General features: G+C 44.1%; 1 long non-coding RNA gene across 2 annotated transcripts in view; it reads left to right on the top strand.

Annotated features, from left to right (window-relative positions):
* Positions 1-18,958: 18,958 nt before the first annotated feature.
* The window catches only part of LOC135320653 (uncharacterized), a 39,913-nt gene continuing 38,027 nt past the window's right edge, over positions 18,959-20,844 (top strand). For both annotated transcript variants that reach the window (XR_010379909.1, XR_010379908.1), the window contains exon 1: positions 18,959-19,321. This is a non-coding gene — a long non-coding RNA (uncharacterized LOC135320653). The remainder of the gene's footprint in view (positions 19,322-20,844) is intronic.

Below are 20,844 nucleotides of genomic sequence, written 5' to 3' on the forward strand. Positions count from 1 at the left end.
GCCTCTCATTGGAACTGACTATGTCTGTTCTGTTTCCGTTTAGAACACTGCGTTTTGAAAAAGATTTTTGGACTACAGGGATGGGAAACCTTTCTCCAAACTTGAGTTATGAACAATGCTTTTTCCAGGTTGTGGTTTTTCTTTCAAGCAGTTTTTCTGGGCTTTTGCTAATTTTTTTGATTTGTTTGGTTTTGTTTTTGCCACAGGAAAGCTAAGCATCTCCCTTCTGTATTCTGGCTGTGGTGTCACAGGGAGAACAGCAGTGTCTACCCTGAGATTATGCACAGAGTTACTAAAATGGCTTCATTTTGTACATCACATCTTTAATCCCCCTGTATATCCCCTTAAAATAATAAAAATGCTGTTTCAAGTGAAAATTAAAAAAGCAGCAGCCCCTGCTGAAAACATGTGGGAAGGCACAAAAAGCCAACTATCATAAAGTTTCATTGAAAGGGAACACCCATCAGAGGTAAAGACACGCAGAAGGAAAGAGGACTTGGGGTTGTCAGGGGCTGGGCGAAGAGGGAGGGGAGTGCGCTCTCTGGATCCATGGTTTCACTTTGAGGAAAGAAATAGTGTGAAACTAGATGTTAGTGATGGTCTTACAACATTGTCAATGCCCATAATGCTCATGAATTGCACAATTTAAAAGGGGAAAAGTCTATATTTTATTACATGAAACTCTAAAAAGAAAAATAAAGGATGCCATAAATGATGTGAAACAAAGAAAGGAAACTAAAGAAAACCAAACAAAAACATCTCCAGCGGAAGGGACGGCAAGTTTGGGGGGGGGACTGACGGTGGGATTTTGGAATACATTTTGGAGAAGAAGGTGTTGGTGGGTGCAGAGGGGGCTCTGCCCCAGGGGGTGGTGATGCCTGAACTGGTTCTCCGTTGCCCAGCAGTCCAGGTGCAGATGCAGTTTCAGGAGGAGCTGCAGGAGGGGCAGGAGGGAGCTCGGGGTCTCCTGCTGGATCCAGATCGTCCTTTTTTTGGTCTCTGACATCTTCCCCTGCCCCTGCCTCCTCTGTAACTATTGGATGTGGAGAGAGTTTTAAGTCTTGTGGAAGAGCTTATGCTGTGAGAGGAAAAATTTATCCACCTGCCTCCTTTTCCATATGCCTCTTTAAAGACAGAAACCTTCCCAGAGCTTTCCAGACAGCTCCCACCCAGAAAGTGCCCACACGATATGTTCTGTGACTGAATTCTTCCAGACAGGTGGTCTGAGGCCATTTTTTGCTCTGGTCTCAACGGTAGCCTCTGGGGACACCTCCCTGTGTGGCCCAGCCCTCTACCCTCCCCCACCTGCACACATGCACCAGCCCTGTCTTTCTGACCTTCGGGCTCTGCTTCGGGGGCTCCTGGTCCTCCACCTTACTTGCAGCGAGGTGGGCACTGTGCTCCAGGTCAGAGCCGGGTGTGCTGAGTAACCCGTCTGCTCCGGACAGGTCCCTGGGGGGAGCCCTGAGTGTTGTCTGGGTCGGAGGCCTGCCCCACTGATTCCTGGGCCATGGTGGTGGGGACCCCTCATTATTCAGAACCACCTGGATCCTGCGCTGGCCCTCAGAAGAGTGGCACATCAGCCCTTCACTTGGGGAGGGGGCGTTGGTGTTCTTATTCATCAGCTGCTGTTCAATATATGGTATCTAGCTCTGCAATGACAGTGACCAGCAGCTGACCCGGCCTGGAAGTCTCAGAGCCCTGCCCGGCCAGGAACACTCCTGCTTCTGTCCACTCGACCCTCTGCTGCCAGATCAGACCGAGACCTTGTTCAGCTCAGACACCCGGGAGGGAAAAGACATACCCAGAATGCATGGGCTCCACCTTGGGCAGCAGGACCGTTCCCTGGCTCTCCACATCCCAGCCAGCCAGCTTTGCCCTGGGCTGTGGATGTGACCGGCCCACCAGGCCTCTGAACTGCTCTTGCTTGAGGCAGAAACCCATCCCCATCGTGACTGCTCCACCTCCACCAGCCAGGACGGGGCCGTGGGGATACCTGGGTGGGATCTGAGTGGTGGCCCGGCCTGGGCGGGCCTGCTGTGGGCCTCCCTGTGTTACCTTTGGGTCTCTCTGGCCAAAAGTCCAGAGGAACCTTGGGTGAGAGATGACCCAGCGCTGGCAGCGTTGGTACAGCCCCTCGCTGCGGGCTTTCCGGGAGCTGCGGCCTCGGGATAATGGGATGCAGCAGAACATGCCTCTGTCTCCAATCAAGTGAGCTGAGTAGGGACTTCTCTACAGAGTGGGTGCCTGGTGACTTTGGTTCCAAGTTCTGTTGGGCTCTATTGCCAGGGAAGTGAGGTCACTTCCTGGGGTCCACTTACCCAAGCTTCCTCCTGACACATAGCTCCCCAAGGGCCTTTCTGGGCTGCCAATCTCTCATTTCTCACTCCATGCCATGTCCACACACAGTGACACCAACTCAGCCCCCCTCATAGCCCTTGGGAGGCCTGGATGCAACCAAGGCTGCAGCTCTGAAGACACAGCTGGGTTCAGACATGGCTCCCCTCACTCAGCAGTGCTATCAACATGGAAAAGCCATGTGCCTCTCAGGGTCTCCCCAATCTCCCATCAGCACACTGGGGATCATTCTGGCCCCTGTTTCCTAGAGAAGCCATCCTGTCTCTAGACCTAGAAACACCTACTGCATCTGTCACCCCCACGGGCTGGCATCACAGGGAGCTCATGCACAGACTCAGCAAATGAAGGACCCCACAGAGGGCTGGCGGAGCACAGAGCAGATACCACACAGGCCTGGGTCTGCCCTGAGGTCTGGAGAAAGTCACTTTCCTTATTGCTTGCTTCCCAGCTCCCAGTCGTGCGACTAAATTTAAATACAACTCTGACATCATCCGCTCTGGCATACAACATCCTAGGTCATTCTGTCATGTTGACATACAGGCCCAGTGTCCCATCTCGGCCTCTGTGGTGGGCTGCCCCACAATGGCTTCATATTTTTTGCCTTCTGTTCCCACGCCCTTGTGTGATCCCCACACTCTCCTCTGGAGGGTGGATGGACTTTGAGACCAGGTTTTGGCCTGCAGACTGACTTGTGAAAATGTGCGTGAGTTCCACTCCTTCACAGCTCCAGTGTTCCTTCTATCTGTCTCTGTTTCTCAGTGCCTCTCTCTCTGTTTTGTCTCTCTCTCTGTTTCTCTGTCTCCCCTGCTTCTCTGTGTTTCAGTCTGTCTGTCTCTTTTCCTGTATGTATGTGTGTATATATTTATGTGTATATGTGTGTATTTATGTGTGTGTATTTTTCGGGCCCAGGGCAGGTCACTTCTGAAAATCCCTTGATGACATATTGATTATTTTGAATTCATGTTACTAAAGAAAAATTATCTTTGAAAATTGTGCAAACACTTTGGTGGGATCTTATCTAAGGACCAGCACTGCTAGGGAAGGGATGTTCCTGTGGCACTTTGATGTATCCTGTACCTTGTTCTGCCGGAGAGGAGCGTCCATTTGATCTTCCCTCCAGGGGACCTCCTGGGGCCTCTGCCTGCTCACGTTGTCACCAGGGCTGGTTGTCACCGGGCTAAAGACCTACCAGTGTGATGGTGGCCAATGCTGTCTCTGCAGTCTGTCCATCTGCCTATGTCCTCACCTTACAGGTCGAGCATCTCTAGCACACACTGGCCACCTGCACTGCCTCTCGTTGGAACTGCCTGTGTGTGTTTTGTTTCTTTTCAGAACACTGGGCTTCAAGAGGTTTTTGCACCACAGCGATGTGAAACTTTTCTCCGACCTTAGGTCTTGAGGAAAGCTTTTTCCAGGCTGTGTTTTTTCTTTCCAGCTGTCTTTCCTGGCCTTTGTTTTCTGCTTTAGTTTGGTTTTATTTTGCCACAAGAAGAGCTAAGCATCTCCCTTCTGGCTCTGGTTTCACACATAGAACAGCAGTGCCTACCACGAGATTATGCACAGAGTTACCAAAAGGGCATCATTTGGTACGTCTCATCTTTAATCTATCTGATTTTCCTCTCAAAATACAAAAATGCTAATTAACATGAAAACAAATAAACAAAAAATTCACCCGTCCCTACTTAAGATATGTGGGCAGCAAGAAAAAAAAAAAACACCTTTTATATGATTTCATTGATTGGGAACCTCCAGGATAGGTAAAGAAATAGAGAGAGAAAGGGGATTAGTGCTTCTCATGGGCTGGGGGAGGTAGGATGTGGGGTGCGCTTTGTATACAAGCTTTTAGTTTGAGAAGGCAATTGTCTAAACCAGTGGTATTGGTCTCACAGCATTGTGAATGCACTTAATGCTCCTTAAAATTGCACAATTTAAAATGGGAAAAGGCTAAACTTTATTCTTATAAACTTAAAACAAAAATAGAATATAGTATAATAGAAAAGAAAAAAATCTGACTCCATAGAAGATCGGTCATTTTGGCTTTAACCCTGTGCCCTCTTTTCTAGGCTTAATCTTACTAGCTCTGCACCTTTTGTAAAACAATGTTGCCTTTAGCCTGAAATATACAGGAGAGCCTGTTTTCAAGGCTCTGATCGTTAAGGATATTAATACTTTTGCACTTATATAAAGATGACAAGTTGCAGAATAGAAAATAACTTTTGTTTTGTTAGAGGTTTTACAGAGGCACTATGACCTGGTCTACGTAGACAGCTTCAGACCAAGATAATGGCAGACTAATATCTTGGAGAACCATCTTCCCCAAGTCAGACTTTAGGCTCCTTTTCTAGTAAATAGGGGAGAGGCTGTGGTTGGTTGTTGCAAACTTGTTGGTGTAGGATTACTTTGTTCTTTGGAATCCTTTGCAGCTGTCCACGTGGGTCAGATCATGGTGTTCCTGTAAAACCTGCAACAAAACAAACTTTCTATTCTGCAACTTGTTATCTTTATAGGAGTGCAAAAGTGTTAATATCCTTAAAGGTCAGAGTTTTGAGAATAGGCTCTCCTGTTTATTTCAGGCTAAAGGCAACATTGTTTTACAAAAGGTGCAGAGCTAGCAAGAGTAGGCCTAGAAAACACGGCAGAGGTTTAAAGGAAAAGGCACAGATCCAATATGGAGTCAGATTTGTTCTTCTTTATTACAGTGCCTTTGGGTGAGAGCTAAGAGTATGATTCCTGGGTGGTTCCTCTACTGTCCCAGGATGGAGTTCAGGCAGGAACCCTGCCAGATTCACCATGACTTTGGACCTGATCTCCCGCAGAGAAAGTGACAATTATTGGATTAAAATTACCTGTCAAAATCCCTTCAATTGCCTGTAAACTATACCACAGCAGGGGATGTCCCATTGGCCAGTCAACTGCCAGTCTCCCCTGATGCAAGGGACCAGCGTCGCGGCGGGCTCCATGGTGGCCAGGCCAGTGCACCTTCCTACTTTTCTCTCCAGCCTTAGCTTAATAACTTTGACGCTTTAAAATCTCCAGTCCCTCTTCCCTCTGGCCTGGTGTGAATGAACAATATCCCTGCACCCACCTGGGCTGAGGCCAGGCCACACACACAGCTCCATGCACACAGCCCACCATCTGCTGTCTACCCCTGGGCTCAAGTGCACCCTCTGAACTCCCCCACCCCAAAGGTCCGCATGCCCAGTGCCTCCGCCCTAGGGGTCCAGACCACCATCAGGACCATCAACCACCCAAGGCCCACAGGCCAGTGGCTGGCAGCCTGGGATCACCTTGACCCATCGGGTCAGATGAGACACAGGGTGCGGGGTTCAGGGTGCCAGGGCAGGAATTGGAACCGCCTTCAGCCCAGCCTGCCTCTCCCTGTAGCCTCAGACATTAAATATGAAGGTGCACACTAGGCTGGATCCCCCAATGGTGGCAGTAGTCATCATTCCTGGAGCCCGGATTTCCCCACCCCAACCACAGGGTGAGGGGTGAGGGAGTGAGCTCAGGTTAGGGGTGTGCTCAGAGTGAAGGGGATCCCATGGTGAGGGGGTACAGGTTGTGGGGTGTGGGGCCCGCTTAGAATGGAACTGACCTGGCTGAGAGGTGAGGGTGACAATTTCAGGATGTTGTGGGTCCTGTGGTGAGGCATGAGGGGTAAGCTTGTGGGTGTAGGGGCCATAGGTTAGGACCTAGCAGGTTGGAGTGTCAGGGCAGGGACCTCGGTGTGAGGAGAAGGAGCCCTGTCTTCAAGGTCTGGTGGGAGACTGGGCCTGGCCAGGGGTGGGAGGGTAGTAACAGGGAGGGGAAGGTGAGCAGGGGAAGTGGGGCTGGCGGGGTGTGGCCTGGCTCAGGGCAGTCGTGGTTCTATTTCAGTGCCAGGACCCAGTCGGTGGCGGGGTGAAGGCTCTGGGGATGGAGACCCGGCGGGACGAGCAGGAGGGGCCCCACCTGGTTCCTCCCGGCCCCAGTGGCCTGGTCCCGTAAAGCAGGAGACCCACACGAGCAGTTTGCGCTGCAGGCGGGAGGAGGAGGCGCGCGCACGCGCAGACGCACAGATGCGCAGACGCCGGAAGCCGCCCAGAACGCGTGGAAGCTGGCGGGAGCCGGTTGTTCCTGGACCAGCTCCTGGAAGAGGAACACGGCCTGGGTTCTGGGCCGCCGCTTGCCCTCGGTTCGGCTGCCGCTGCTGGGCAGTTAAGGGGGCGCTGGTGGGGGCGCGCTGCTCGGGGAGCCGGCGGGTGACACCTGGGCTGTGCGGCTGGGGAGGCGTACAGGGAGGGGTGCGGAGGTGAGGTCCCGGCCTCGCGTCCCGTTAGGACCCTGAGGCGGATCCCAGCCGCCGCTGTAGTTCGTAGTAATCCCGCTATTAGTAGTTCCTGAACCCCGCGTTTTTTGCCGCCGCTTATGTCCGTGTTTAGGAGAGCAGGCACAGCCCCGGGAGGTGGGAGGGCACCGGACGGCTCTGGAGCATCTCCGACTGGCCCTCAGACAATGGCCTGCTCCTGGAAGGCGGGTGCGGTGCGGTCGCGGGGCCTCGGATGGAATGGGGGCTGCCCCATGAGAGCCCCTGGATTTGCTCCCATCTTCCCCGCGGCCTGACCTTGGGGGCGGCCTCTAAATCCCCAGGATCTTGTGACTCAGGTTACAGGTCAGGCTGCTCCTGGGAGGTGGGCGCGGTGCGATCAGTGTGCTGGGATGGCTGCAGCAGCAGCGGGAAGTGGTTGCAACCCCTGCGCTCTCACAAGGCAGCCCCAATCCAGCCATCGCAGCCGCCGCCATTCCCTGACAGCACAGCACCCGACTTCCAGGAGCAGGCTGACCTGTAACCTGAGTTCCACGAACCTGGGGCAGCAGAGGCCAAGCTCAGGCCATGTGCTGGGGAGTTTGAAGCAAATCCACAGGCACACATGGGCGGACCCCATAACCAGCCACTGCCTTCGACCACACCGCGCCCTCCTCCCGGGAGCAGGCTGACCTGGGGACCGTGCCTGGAGCAGCAGAGGCCGAACCCTGGACAGGCCGTGGGGGAGATGGGGGCAAATCGACCAGTTTGCCAGGTCGCTGCCCATCTCCCTGCCGCTGCCCCAGGTTCGTGGACCACTTGTTTTCAAGTCAGTGGGTTCCTGAGAGGCAGGAGCGGTGCAGTCAGGAGGCGGGGTCTGCGGGGAGGGGTGCTGCCCCAGGGGGAGCAGGTGGACTTGCTCCCATCTCCCCCAGGGCCAGACCTGGATACGGCCTCTGCTGCCTCAGGTTTGCAGGACATATATCATTTCAGCCTGTCCCTGGGAGGAGGGTTCAGGTTACTCGGGGCAGCCTCAGTGGCTGAGAAGGATTTTAGAAGAGGGCTCTAGCCCAGCATAACTAACTCCTTTCTTGCTTCCTCAGTTGGTGGCTGTATCGGCTTTTTCATTATAGGTTATTGCTGGATAATGAACATAGGTTTCTGTGCTATACAGAAGAAACTTTATTTAAAATCTATTTTTATATATAGTGGCTAAAATTTGTAAATCTCCCAGATTTATCCCTTCCCATCCCCTTTCCCTGGTAACCTTAAGATTGTTTACTAAGTCTGCAAGTCTGTTTCTGTTTTGTAAATGTGTTCACAGTGTCTTTTTCTCTCTTTTTTTAGATTGCACATCTGAGTGGTATCATTTGGTATTTTTCTGTTTCTGGCTGCTTTCACTTAGAATGACGATCTCTAGATCCATCCATGTTGCTGCAAATGGTTTTATTTTGTCCTTTTCATGGTAGAGTAGTATTCCAGTATATAAATATACCACAACTTCTTTATCCAGTCATCTGTTGCTACATTTAGCTTGCCTCCATGTCTCAGCTATTGTATACAGTGGTGCTATGAATACTGGGGTGCAGGTATCTTTTCACATTGGAGTTCCTTCCAGTTATATACCCAGAAGTGGGATTGCTGGGTCATAGGGTAAGTCTACTTTTAGTTTTTTGAGGGATTTCCATGCTTTCCATAATGAGTACACCAAACTGGATTCCCACCAGCAGTGTAAGAGGGTACCCTACACTCTTCTGCCTCTCTAGCATTTATCATTCATGAAATTCTGAGTGATGGCCATTCTGACTGGTGTGGGCTGATACCTCATTGTAGTTTTGATTTGCATTTCTCAGTTTATTAGTGATACTGAGCATTTTTTCATGTATCTATTGGACATTTGTGTCTTCATTGCAGAAATGCTTGTTTAGGTCTTCTGCCTATTTTTGGATTGAGTTTTGTTGTTGTTGTTGTTGTTGTTAAGTTGTATGAGCTGTTTATATATTCTGAAAATTAAGCCTTTGTTAGTCGTATCATTTGCAAATATTTTCTCCCATTCGTAGGTTTATGTTTTCTTTTACTTATGGTTGCCTTTGCTGTGAAGGAAATTATAAGTTTAATTACGTCCCATTTGTTTGTTTTTTTCTCTTATTTCCATTGCCTGGGTAGATTGCCCTAGGAGAACGTTGCTAAGATTTATGTCAGATAATGTTTTGCCTATGTTTTCTTTTAGGAGATTTATCAAGTCTTGTCCATCTGCAGCTTAAGCCTGTACTCTAGATCTGTGCTTCAGTTTTGAATTTTGAGCTTCTTAGAGAACACCTACTCTTAGATCATATGTCAGATTCAACATGTCTAAAGCTGATTTCATAATCATTTTTCTTGCAGCGTATCCATTTATTCAGTGGCATAATCATTCTTCTGGTCTTGAATACCCAAAGGCTTGGAATGGTCTTTGATTTATATTTCTCTCACCACCCTCCACATATTCTTGGCTTCTGGAACTGTATGTTTTTGGTTTCAAATGTCTATTCTGATTGCTGATACTCTGATGAAGAGCGTTCATCCCTGATACATGAATTTTTCCTTCTGTTGAATTCTTGGATATTCTCTCCCCCCTTTCAGTCAACCTTCAGTTTTGACCCTCCAACATCTAGAGTCAAGTCAAAGACTTACCATAACCAGATCTCAGCCAGGTAGTCTTGACACTTAATCACTTTGGCTTTACCTTATGTGTTCCAATCATTATGTGACTTAGCCTCCTAGGGTAACCTGTGCCTTATTAAAAACCAGGAGTCACCAGCTTTTTCCTATCCAGTCCTCAGTTAAAACAGCTTAGAATTGCCCTGAGAACTAGTTGGAGCCCCATCCCCTTCATTGAGTCTTCCCTATTTACTCCAAATACTTCTAGCTCCTCTTTGTATTTCTGCACTGTTCATGATCGGTAGCCTGTAATCTAGGCTTTGAGTACTGACTTGGTACCATTGCCGGTTGATTTCCAATGTGTCTCCTCACTTAGCTGGTAACTGGAGAAGACTCCCTTGTTCAGCCTCCTTTATACCCTCACCCTGCTTAGCATCGGGCAATAGCAGGCATCCAGGCAGTGCTAACCTACTTTATTTATTCGCAGGGGTGGTGGTGTGGAGTATAGCTAATAACTATTAATTCAGTGTTGCAATTAAAAAAGAAAGCCAAGAAAATCCATAAAACTTTATCTCCATGTTCAGTTTAGCGCTTTACCTCAACAGTTTTCTTAACTCTGTGTTTACATTCACATAGTGTTCAGTGCTTGTACAGTTCCCTGAGGCAAGCAGGTGAGATGTCATTATGTTTGACTTTCATGTTACATTTCATATTGGATATATTTGTGCAATGACAGAACCTTCTTTTATAAGTAAACAGCCGGAAGCCCAGAGAGACTAACAGCCTAACCCAGGGTCACCTGGTTAGTGTTTGGCACAGGCCAGGACCGCGGTTCACATCTTCCAGCTGCTCCTCTTCCAGTTCCTTTTCATTCCAGTGCTGGGAAATGTAGCCCCATCAGCCAAACGGCCAAGTCTCATTGCTGCCCCTTTACCTGCCAGTGATGGCAGTGTTACAAAACGTGGCAAAGGAAAGGTCAGAAATAGGAGTGATAAAAGACATGGAAGTGCTGGAAATGGATCCTCAACCTCTTCCTCCCTATTTGAGCGCCTCAAAAGTGTCCCACTCTGACACTGCTGTTCATTGATTATAACACAGTCTTTAAAATCAGACTGATCTTTTGTAGGACATGCTTTTATCCTGGTCCCTTTCCTGCTAGTAGTCACCGTCATGGGCAGAAAGTGCCTGACTGTGCTCTGTTTGTCACGTAGGTGGGAGGGGAAGTGGGAGAGGAAGCGGGTTGAACTGAAGCCGAGCTTTTTACAGCTCTGTTGTTCTAGGACCAGAGCAGTTCCACTCCTGCTTTCATCACCTCTCCACATCTGAGTCCCAGCCACCCACTCCTGCCTGCTTCCCCACATGCCACGTCCTGGGGGAGGACAGTGTGTTTGGCAATGCCCCCTCCACCCTCCGCCTTCCGCCCTGGGAGGTGCAGGAGTCTGCTTCAACTTTTGAGCTGTTTTGGTAGTTGGGCTTTTCCAGCCTTTCTAGGCATCTGCTTTCCAGCTCTGGGAAATTGGAGATGTAACTTAACCATACAAGTTCTATACTAATGTATTCAGTGGCATTAATGTGATGTTGTCTTTAAGGTGTTCTGTGACTGGATAGGAGGTTTTTAACGCAGGATGCTTCACATCCAATTCTAAAGGCCTACAGGATGCAGGTGTAATTCAAGTTCTTACATGGCTGTAAGGCAGACATGGACATTATTTTATAATATGACCATATGTTCATAGATTACGGTTAGTCCGCCGGCTCTGTATCTAATAAAAGTTTAAATTCCAAACGCTTGAAGAAAATTTGCGGGCCATGTCTTTTTGCCTGTAACTAGTTGCAAAAACTGAATTCAAGACTCTACCACAAGCCAATGTTTCCCAGTAGAGAAACCCTCTACTTTTACAACCTCTAAGTAATGCGGTGGTTCTTTGGGTGAGATGAGGGATGCCAGAGTATTTTGTTGGGACACTAGAGTGGCATGACAAGTATTCTGGGACTGGTTACAGTTGAATCTCTGCTTCCTATATCCTGGACTGATTACAGAGTCAATGTTAGTGCGTTAACCAGCATCTGAATGCAAGTGTAGCTAGGAAGACAACAGAGAAAATAGAAGGATATAAAGTAATGGAGAGACTTCAGAGCAGTACAAATGGTGACTTTGACACCACCAGCTGCTGACGTGAACTTGGCAGGAATTTGTGAGAAATGGTGGGTGTCACTGCAAGCAGGAGAGTCCTGCAGCTTTTGGGGTGAACAGGCAAAGGGGAGAGCAGATATGGTGACCACTCGGGGGCTGATTATTTGTGTCCTGAATGTGAAAATGTCTGGTCTCCTGTTCAATTTTGCAGCCACAACTTCACGTGACTCAGGGCATTATTTCCACCAGAAAACCATAAAAACGTAAACAACCTCTGTTTCCCAAAGTGTTTGTTCTCGATCTGAGATGATTGTCCTGTGGTGGGAGGTAAGTGGGCGGTGGGTCCTATTACATCACTCTCTTTCACTAAAAGTCTACCTCGCTGCTTTTCACCCTACTGCTAGAGGTGCTGCCATTCTGTTACACCTAGACCTATAAGACAGGCTTGCCTGAATCCTCACGTGAGGAGGGATAGTTATGTGCAGTTTTAAATAATTGCTTGGGTCATGTGGTCCTTTGTTCCCTCCATTAGAAATCACTATTCCAGAGCAAGTAGTATGAATCTATATAAACTATATTGTTTGTAAGATGTCTTCAGAAGTTTTGCAGTAGGTTTAAATATTTGCTTGGTGATGGCCTCTTGATTGTTTCAAGGAGGCAACCCTCACTAGGGGCTTTGTTGGCTCCCTTAGATTTCCCTTACTGGCAGTAGAGTGTTCGTAGGCAGAGTTAGAAAGTTAACTGTGCTGAGAAGCCAAATTTGCCCTCAGCTGGGAATTGGCAGAAGAGTCAGTTATGGAAGGAAGGCTTTAGGATTATCTGGTAGCAGAGTTGTGGGATCCAAGCCCTGGGAAACCTCAGCTTTTGTAGAGTATGTTCTGTAACAATAGGCTATTGGATAATTTTAACACTTGTTATGGGATGTAGAGTTGGGGAAAGACTTAAAAGTGAAAGAACCTTAAAAAAGAATCTCCAAATATTTTAAAGAAAACAATACTCAGAATGAGAGCTTTTCTGGAAAAGACTAGTTCTTCACTTCACAGGGGAAGCAGGGAGAAGGTGTAACTGCACTTACGGTAACTTAAAAGGTAAACCTTACCCTCCCACTTAGCTGTTTCCTGGTGTAAGTTCATATTCCACATCTGTAGTTTTAGACATGATGTGTCATTTTCTGGTACTCCATTCTGCTTCTGAGTGAGAGACTGATGCAAAGTCACATAGCAATTGAAAAATTGCACAAAAGTCTTTATCGTTAAAAATGTAGATATGTGGCAGGGTGCTGCATTTGCAAATGACTTTCAGTACAGAGAACACTTAAAAGAATGCAGTGTTATTTCTTTTTTTATTCCTTTAAGCCTTTGAATAGAAGGTTTTCTTTGCAGAGTTTCTGGAGTACATCAGAACAAGCAGGAACTAAAAATAGCTTTAAGAAAGCACCAGTATAGATGTTGCTTATAGTATGGTATCTGTCTTAAAGTTAACTCTTTAAAGCAGGAAGTTGTAACTCTCAATTTCTTAAGCAAATATAAACATTCTTGACTCATAATGACATTCTTTGTGGGGTGAAGCCGCTTTTGCTTCCATTCTGAGCATTGAAAGGCCTTCTAGGATAATTCTACCAGTCCTCAATATTTTATTTTCCCTCTGTTGTGAACTTGTTATTAAACTTGAAGCAGATATAAATATCATTAACTTGCTACATATGTAGATATTTAGTGTTACATAGTCAGAAAGTTTGTGTACTTCACACGTATCTACATAATTCCCCAGTTTCCAACTGTGTTCCTGATGAAAGGATGGTGGGAAATGGCATTATGGGGATATGTATTACAGTACACAGTGTTTCCCCTGTTCCCTCTACCAGATCTGGATGTTCTTTCATCTTTCGGCTTCTAGAATTTCTAGCTCTTTTTCTTATGACAGGTGTAACTCATCCCCCTGCTCACACAAACATGCGTACACACACACACACACACACACACACACACAATCTGCCGTAGGGAGTAGTGTGCACCATCCCATTCTCCGACTCCAGCTCTGATCCCACCCACTGGAGGCAGTGTCTTGCACGAATTCATTTCTAAGTTCCTTTTTAAAACTCGAGTGGTCGGGAAATAGGACTGATATCCACACCTAGTAGGCAGGCCCTCAAGGATAACTTCTATGGTTAATGCAAGGTTATCTTAATGTTTGAGTACCTGGGTTTCATGGCTTCCTGTACCACCTGTGTGACCCATGATTCCCACAGTTCTGTCTCCCGTTAGACTTTTTCTCTCCAACTCTGGACTCTTATAATATTCTGCTGATTTGACATCTTCACTTGGAACTCTGATATCTTAAAACCAACGTGTGTAAAAACTGAGCTCTTGGTCCTCCTACCACCCAAACTGGTTCTTTATGAAGCCTCCCCCATTCAGTTAGTGGAAACTTAATCCTTCCAGCTGCTTGGGTCAAAAAACTTGGAGTTATTTTGACTTTCACTGACATACCACATGAATTCTGTCAATAGATCTGGTTTAACACTGCCTTTAAAACATATCCAGAACCCAGCCACTTCTCACCATGGCTCCTGCCTCCACTGCTGCTTCCCTTCCCTGAGCCACTGTCCTCTCCTCCTCCATAGCCCTTCTCAGTAGCTTCCCACCTTTCATCTCTGACCCGTTTGCACTATTCTCACCCGGCAGTCAAGTGAGCCTTGAAAACCTAAGTTAGATTGTGTCGTCCTTCTGCAGTGCCTCCCCATTTCACTCCGGGTAAAAGCCACAGTCCTTACAATGTCCTCCAAGGCCATACAGGATCTGCACTGACCCTTCTCCGCAGCTCCAGCTGTGCCCCCATTCTGGAACATGCGAGGTCACGCTGGCCTTGGTGATGGTTATTCCGTCCACCTGGGACTTCTCACCTCCTAGTCTTAATTCTAACCTCAGTTCACAGTGTGCCCTGCTCTGGTATTTAATACAACATCACCCTCATCCTATACCCTCAACTCTCTTTACTTTGCCCTTTTTACTTTTTTCCATGGTTCCTCTTTCCTAGCATGCCACCTCCTCTGCTGCTCTGTTGTGTGAATTGTCATCTCCACCCCCCACCCCAGCTAGACTCCAACCAAGCTCCGTGAGGACAGGACTTTTGTTTTGTTTATTGATATATTCCAAGTGCCTAGAGTAGTCCTGGGTACATAGTAGGCCGTCAAAAATTATTTGCTGAATAAATTAAAAGGCTATTTTAAAAATGAATCATCCTTTCAGGAACAGGTGAGGAAAGGAAGCTGCATGAAGGAAAATGGTGCAGTAAATAATGATATTTGCCTGTTGTACTATGTGTGATATATATATGTGTTTTAGTCTTAATTTGGTATCTCAGTTTCTTAATTTAATAGCTGTATTAAGGTGTAATTTACAGGCCATACAATTCACATATTATAATTGTACAAGTCAGCCATTTTAGCTATTTCTAGAGTTGTGCAACTGTGTCCTCAAAAAGTCCCCTTGTGTCCATCCATATGCAGTTCGCCCTCCCCTCAGTGGCACCCTGATTTTATTTGTTTTTGTTTTTTTGGCAATCACATCTCAAAAGAATAATTTACACAGCAGTACTAATATAGCTTTGCACTTTTAGAAATTACACACTTAAATATGAAATCAGCGGTCATTGCTGAATGTAGGCAGCAGTATCAGACATCGGTGAGAAGAATGGACTTGAGTGTCAGACTGGCTGCGATATTACCCAGCTCCACCATTTACCAAGTTACCCAAATTATTTTCTGCCTCAAGCTCTTTATCTGTTATATGGGGGTAATAATAGCAGCTTACAGAGTTGTTGTGAGGATTAAGCAAACAGGGAAACAAAATTTAGTATAGTGGCCAGCTTATGTTATTACCTAAGAAATAGCCTTGCAGGTAGAGAGCAAAATTCAAATCAGTTTCTAAAGTATGTGTAAAATATGATCCAGTTCCTGCCTGGTTTGTAAACACGTATGCCTACTGCAGAATATAAAAGCAGGCTAATTTCCAACAGAAAAGATCATTTCTCAGCATTTCTTTCAAAGGTAGTTGCAAAATAATTTTTACTAAATTTTCTGTGCCCATCTCTGACAGAGCTTTGACACCAGGGAAGTAATTATCTACATTTTTGTTAAAATAATGCTGACCATCAGGAAGTGTTCCAAATTATATTTTAGCCTTTATGTTGGGAAATATTGTGAAACTTCTTCTAAATTAATGGGGGAGGGGCATTCATTGTAGCTCTTGTAGCCTGATAAGTCTTCACTAAATTATCTTTTGTTAAATTTTAATTAAAATAATTAATTAATTTTTTGCAGGGTGTGGTAATTAGGTTTTTATTTATTTTATTTTTATAAGAAGTTCTGGGGATTGAACCCAGGCCCTTGTGCATGCTAAGAATATGATCTTTCACTTGAGCTATACCCCCTAAATTATCTTTAATAAGGTCTTTTTCTCTGTTTTGTTATTTTCTTTTATGTACAGATGCACAAAGCAGGGTCATCAGAAGCCTCTCAATTCCAAAGATGATTATAGTGAAAAACATTGCACAGTGACAGTGAATCCTTGGAATATGAAGAAAGATTGTAAAGTCCTGAATGAATTAAGAAGGAATTGTTACATTAACTTACATGTAACCATGGCTCTCTTACCTTTATTTTTCACTTTATAATGAAGATATTCCTCACCCGTCAAGGTTGCTTTGTTAGATATAGGGAATATCTAAAGCCTTTTCTGCAAGTTTTTTAAATAAGTAAGAGCAGGTAATTTATGAGAAGTGTGAATGGTGTAATCTGCTCTGTCTAGTATGGTAGCCACCAGCCACATGTGGCTATTGTGAAATGAGATGTTGTATAAGTGGAAAATACATAATAGATTTTCAAGACTTTGTACAACAAAAATAATGTAAAATATTTATTAATAAGTTTTAAAAGTGTTAATCACACTTTTGAAATGATAGTATATTGGATATTTTGGGATAAATATAATTATTCCTGGAATTAAGTACACTTGTTCCTTTTTATTGTCTAAATGGGATTACTGGAAAATTGTGACTTGCACTATGTTTCTATTGACAGTGCTGGCTTCTAACTTATTGCAAATAATATGAAAAAAACTTTGATTAAATATTTTATAATTGAGTAGTTGATTTCCATCATATTATTTTCAGGTGTACAACACAGAGGCTCAACATCTTTATATATTATATTCCATTTAATGTCACCATAAAATAATGGCTATATTTCCCTGTGCTGTATGATACAGCCCTATAACCTATCCATTTTATACATAGTACTTTTTACTTCTCAATCCCTTACCCCCTTCCTGCCTCCCTCTCCTCCTTCTCCCCATTGGTAAACACCAGTCTGTTCTGTGTACCTGTGAGTCTATTTCTGTTTTATTATAGTAATTAATTTGTTTTATTTTTTAGATATACATATAAGTTAGTACATAGAATATTTGTTTTTCTTTCTCTGACTTATTTCACTTAGCATAATACCCTGTAGGTCCATCCATGTTATTGCAAAAGACATTATTTAATTTTTTAATGGCTGAGCAGTATTCCATTGTGTGTGTGTGTTCATGTGTATATATGTGTGTGTATATGTGTGTATATATGTAAATATACATATATATATAATATACCACAACTTCTTTATCCAGTCATCTGCCAGTGAACATTTGGGTTGTTTCAGTGTGTTGGCTATTGTAAATAGTGCTGCTGTGAACACTGGGGTGCATGTGTCTTTTTGAATTATATTTTTCTCCAGACATATACCCATGAATGGGATTGCTGGATCACACGGAAGTATATTTTCAGTTTTTTAAGGAAACTCTATACTGTCCTCCATGGTGGCTGCAACATTTACATTCCCACCAACCGAGTAGGAGGGTTCCTTTTTCTCTTAAAAGGTCAAAAATTCTCTACATTTATATACTTTCCTTACAGTTTAGGACACAATTTGGCAAAAGCCAGATAGAATTTAATAGGAGTAAATACAGTATTTTTTCAAATGTCCATGCATTATGGATAGATATGTTATTGATGAGTTGGTTCCCTATTTTTGTAGATGCAGAAGTTTTTATAGCTTCACAGACATTTCAGTCTTGCAGAAAGAAAAATGTCTTTGCATTTTTCTGAACTTGTCCGGGTGGCTTTATCGAATTTGGTCCAGGCCTACAGAGGTGAATACACATCCAAACCTGAACCATTTGAATGTCTGCAAGATTTTAAGAGTCTAGAATGTCAGATCTGGACTATAACTCTGGTGAATGACATCAGTGAGTGGACTCAAGAAAACTCCATTTGAGTGCAAAGCCTTTCATAAGCCAAAAAAGGCTTTGAAATTGTGGCAAAGCCAGAGACTTTTGTGCACCACATATGGCCACAAACCCATGGGGACAACCACAGGCCTTCTGGAGTGCCAAGGGAATTCCATGTGAGGAGTCCAGCACTCACAGTAATCCAACAAGTCCCTGCCAGCCAGAGCACCTTCATTGCTACTGTGGTATTTTGAGCAAATGTCTTTTCTTCAGGTTCAAATTGGTTTGTTTTTTTTTTTTTTTATAAAAGAAAATCAAACAACTTCTTGTTCCCTTGGTGAAAGTAAAAGCCTAAAATTTTCTGATTTCTTTTGACAGAGAAAACTTGAGCCTATGAATCTAAACTCATCTGTGATGGCCTGCAGCTGAGAGCAAGCAGATCAGTGTCAGTCCCTTTGCAGCCGTTGGCTGGGAGCCTGTATGTTCCCTGGAATGATATTTGAAACATGTCACCCTAGCCGTGCCTTCACTCTGGACTGGGAGGCGAGTCAGTCAGAATCTGTATTATGGAATGTATGTTTCAGATCCAAAGCTAGGAGATCTTTTTTTAATAGCCAGAGAATATAGTCATAAATATATCTATTAAAGTATTTATGCAAGAACAATTTTAAGGTTTTTTTATTATAAAAATTTCCTCCCAAAATTGAAAATGAAAGAACATTGGAATTAAAATCCAGTGGAATTAAAAACAGTGGAATTAAAAATCATCTGTACCTTAGTTATACATAAAGAATCTTAAAATCCTTCTAAACATTTTTTTTTGTTGAAATGTAGATTTTTTCTCTTCCAAAAATGAAAATTATTATTTCACATTTTTTTCTTTTTCCTTTTATTATATATTCCATATCAATAAATATAATTCTTTTAAATCCCTTTTAATGGCTGTTTAACATTATATTGAACAGATATGTAAATAGACCTAGGTTTAAGAAATTTAAAAAATTGTCATTACAATGCCCCTGCAAAGAATATTTTCGTGTTTCTATTTTTAGTTACTAATTTGGACTGAAAGTTAACAAGTTTTCTTTTCTTCATCTAAAACATTGGTTATTTTATGAATGAATTGTAAGGATTTTAAATAACTTTTCAGTAATTTCAACAAAGAAATTAACTTTAAGGCAAAAAATGTATGATGGTTTGCAAATCTATTTTTATTATATCTTCACTTTTACCAGTGTCGTATCTGTGTGTGTTTGCACAAGTGCTTTAACTACCAGCAATGTAAGAAAAATCTGTGTACTAAAAATGTGAAAATAGTTTCCTGGTTTGTGTTTTCATTCTCCCAATATAGGTTTTGGATGACAAGCTTGTATTTGCAAAAATACACACCCTGTGGGATGTGCTCTGTACATACGCTGAGATACTGTACATAAAATTGCCTCTGAATCCCAATCATCTGAAAAACCTGTCCTCAGCCTTTGATACCTTCAGCTGTTTTATGAAAGTCCTCCAAGTGGATGAAAGTATCAACAACCGGAACAAGAGTTTTTCATTGCCCTATTTGAGAAGAGCTGCGTGAACGACTTTTATATTCAGGATAGAGATACATTCATCAATCCAACCACCAGGAGCCGCACTGTAAGTCTAAACCGAGTTTAGCTGCTGTCTTGGGGGTGATTTAGAACCTGCTGTTGAATTATAAGTGATTTGGTTTTGTTGGTTTGGTTTGGTTTTTAAAAGCTGCCCATAAAAAGGAAAAAAGAGAAAGAAAAGAAATATGCCTACAGATTCCTGTTAGGATAGTAAACAGTGGCTGGTTATTTACCCTGTATAAACCACACGCTCTCTTAGAATCTATTTAGGTTTACTTCATCCTTTCTCAAATCAAGTATCAAGTAAGGGACAGTTTTAAAAAAAAATTCAGGATTAACAGGCTTGTGAGCTCCGGGATCTGCAAGGCAGCTTTCCCTTCCCATGGTGTAAGTCAAATGGCAGAAATGAAATAAAGCACTTCATGTATCCTCCGGTGTTAACAGGAAAAGGTGAGTCTTCTTGACCTTGTTTCTTCCTGGGTAAAATGAAGATAATATGTCAGGAGTCGACAAGCCCATTTAGGGCAGGAAACATGTTGTCTTGTTCACTGCTGAATCCCAGGCACCAGGAAGGCTGAGTTTAACAAGTGAGTGAATGAATGAACTGTAGTTCCCCCAGAGTTACCATGTGGGGCAGTGTGGATTAGCAGCTAAGAGCATAGACTCGAGAGGTGAGGGTACAGCTCAAGTGATGGGGCGCATGCTTAGCACGCATAAAGTCCTGGGTTCAGCCCCCAACACCACCTCTAAAATAGACAAATAACCCTAATTACCTCCCCACCCCCCACCAGAATTAACTTATTATCTCCCTGCCACCAAAAAAAAAAAAAGTTAGAAGTGGCCAAGAGCGTAGACTCAGGCTGGAACACTTGTGCTGGTTTCTCGCTGTCTACCTTGTAAAAGTCATTTAGCCTCTGTGTTTATCAAGTTCCTCATCAATAAAATGGGGATAATAATAGTACCCACCTCGTAGAGATGCTATGGGGATTAATGAATCTGCTTGAATTTTAGAACAGCCCTGGCTAATAGTAAGTACTATGCATCTGCCAGCTCTTTTCATAATTACTGACAGATGTTATTATCAACCAAAGAAGTATTAGTTCTTTGTAAGGGAAATGCATGTTAGACAATTTCATTTATCATTTTCTGTAATTCAGGCTTTTTCCCTCTGAAATACCATTTTCTATCTGTGCACTAGTAAATCACATGGCTTTCCAAATTTCATCTGTCTGAGTTCTTGTCATGATGACAATACTGCAGAGTTTTGACATTTTTTAGGGACTCCATCTGAGATGACAGCAACCCCTCAAATTCAGAAGCACTTCTCTAACTGACAACATCTCACATGAAATGAAGTTTGTAAAATGTAAGAGCTTCAGACGCTAAATGATACCATAAATGCAAAGATGTTATATCTAAGCTCTTTAAATAAATCCTGTCATTGAGATAAAGGAAATACTATATTATAGCGCTCTATGACTTTGTTACCTTGCTATCGGTTTATCTGACTCTCTAAGACAAAAGAAAACAAAGACTGAGATTGATCATTACTACTGTGTGGTACACGTA

This window comes from Camelus dromedarius, unplaced genomic scaffold, assembly GCF_036321535.1.
Source record: "Camelus dromedarius isolate mCamDro1 unplaced genomic scaffold, mCamDro1.pat HAP1_SCAFFOLD_37, whole genome shotgun sequence".
In the NCBI taxonomy this organism is placed as follows: Eukaryota; Metazoa; Chordata; class Mammalia; order Artiodactyla; family Camelidae; genus Camelus; species Camelus dromedarius.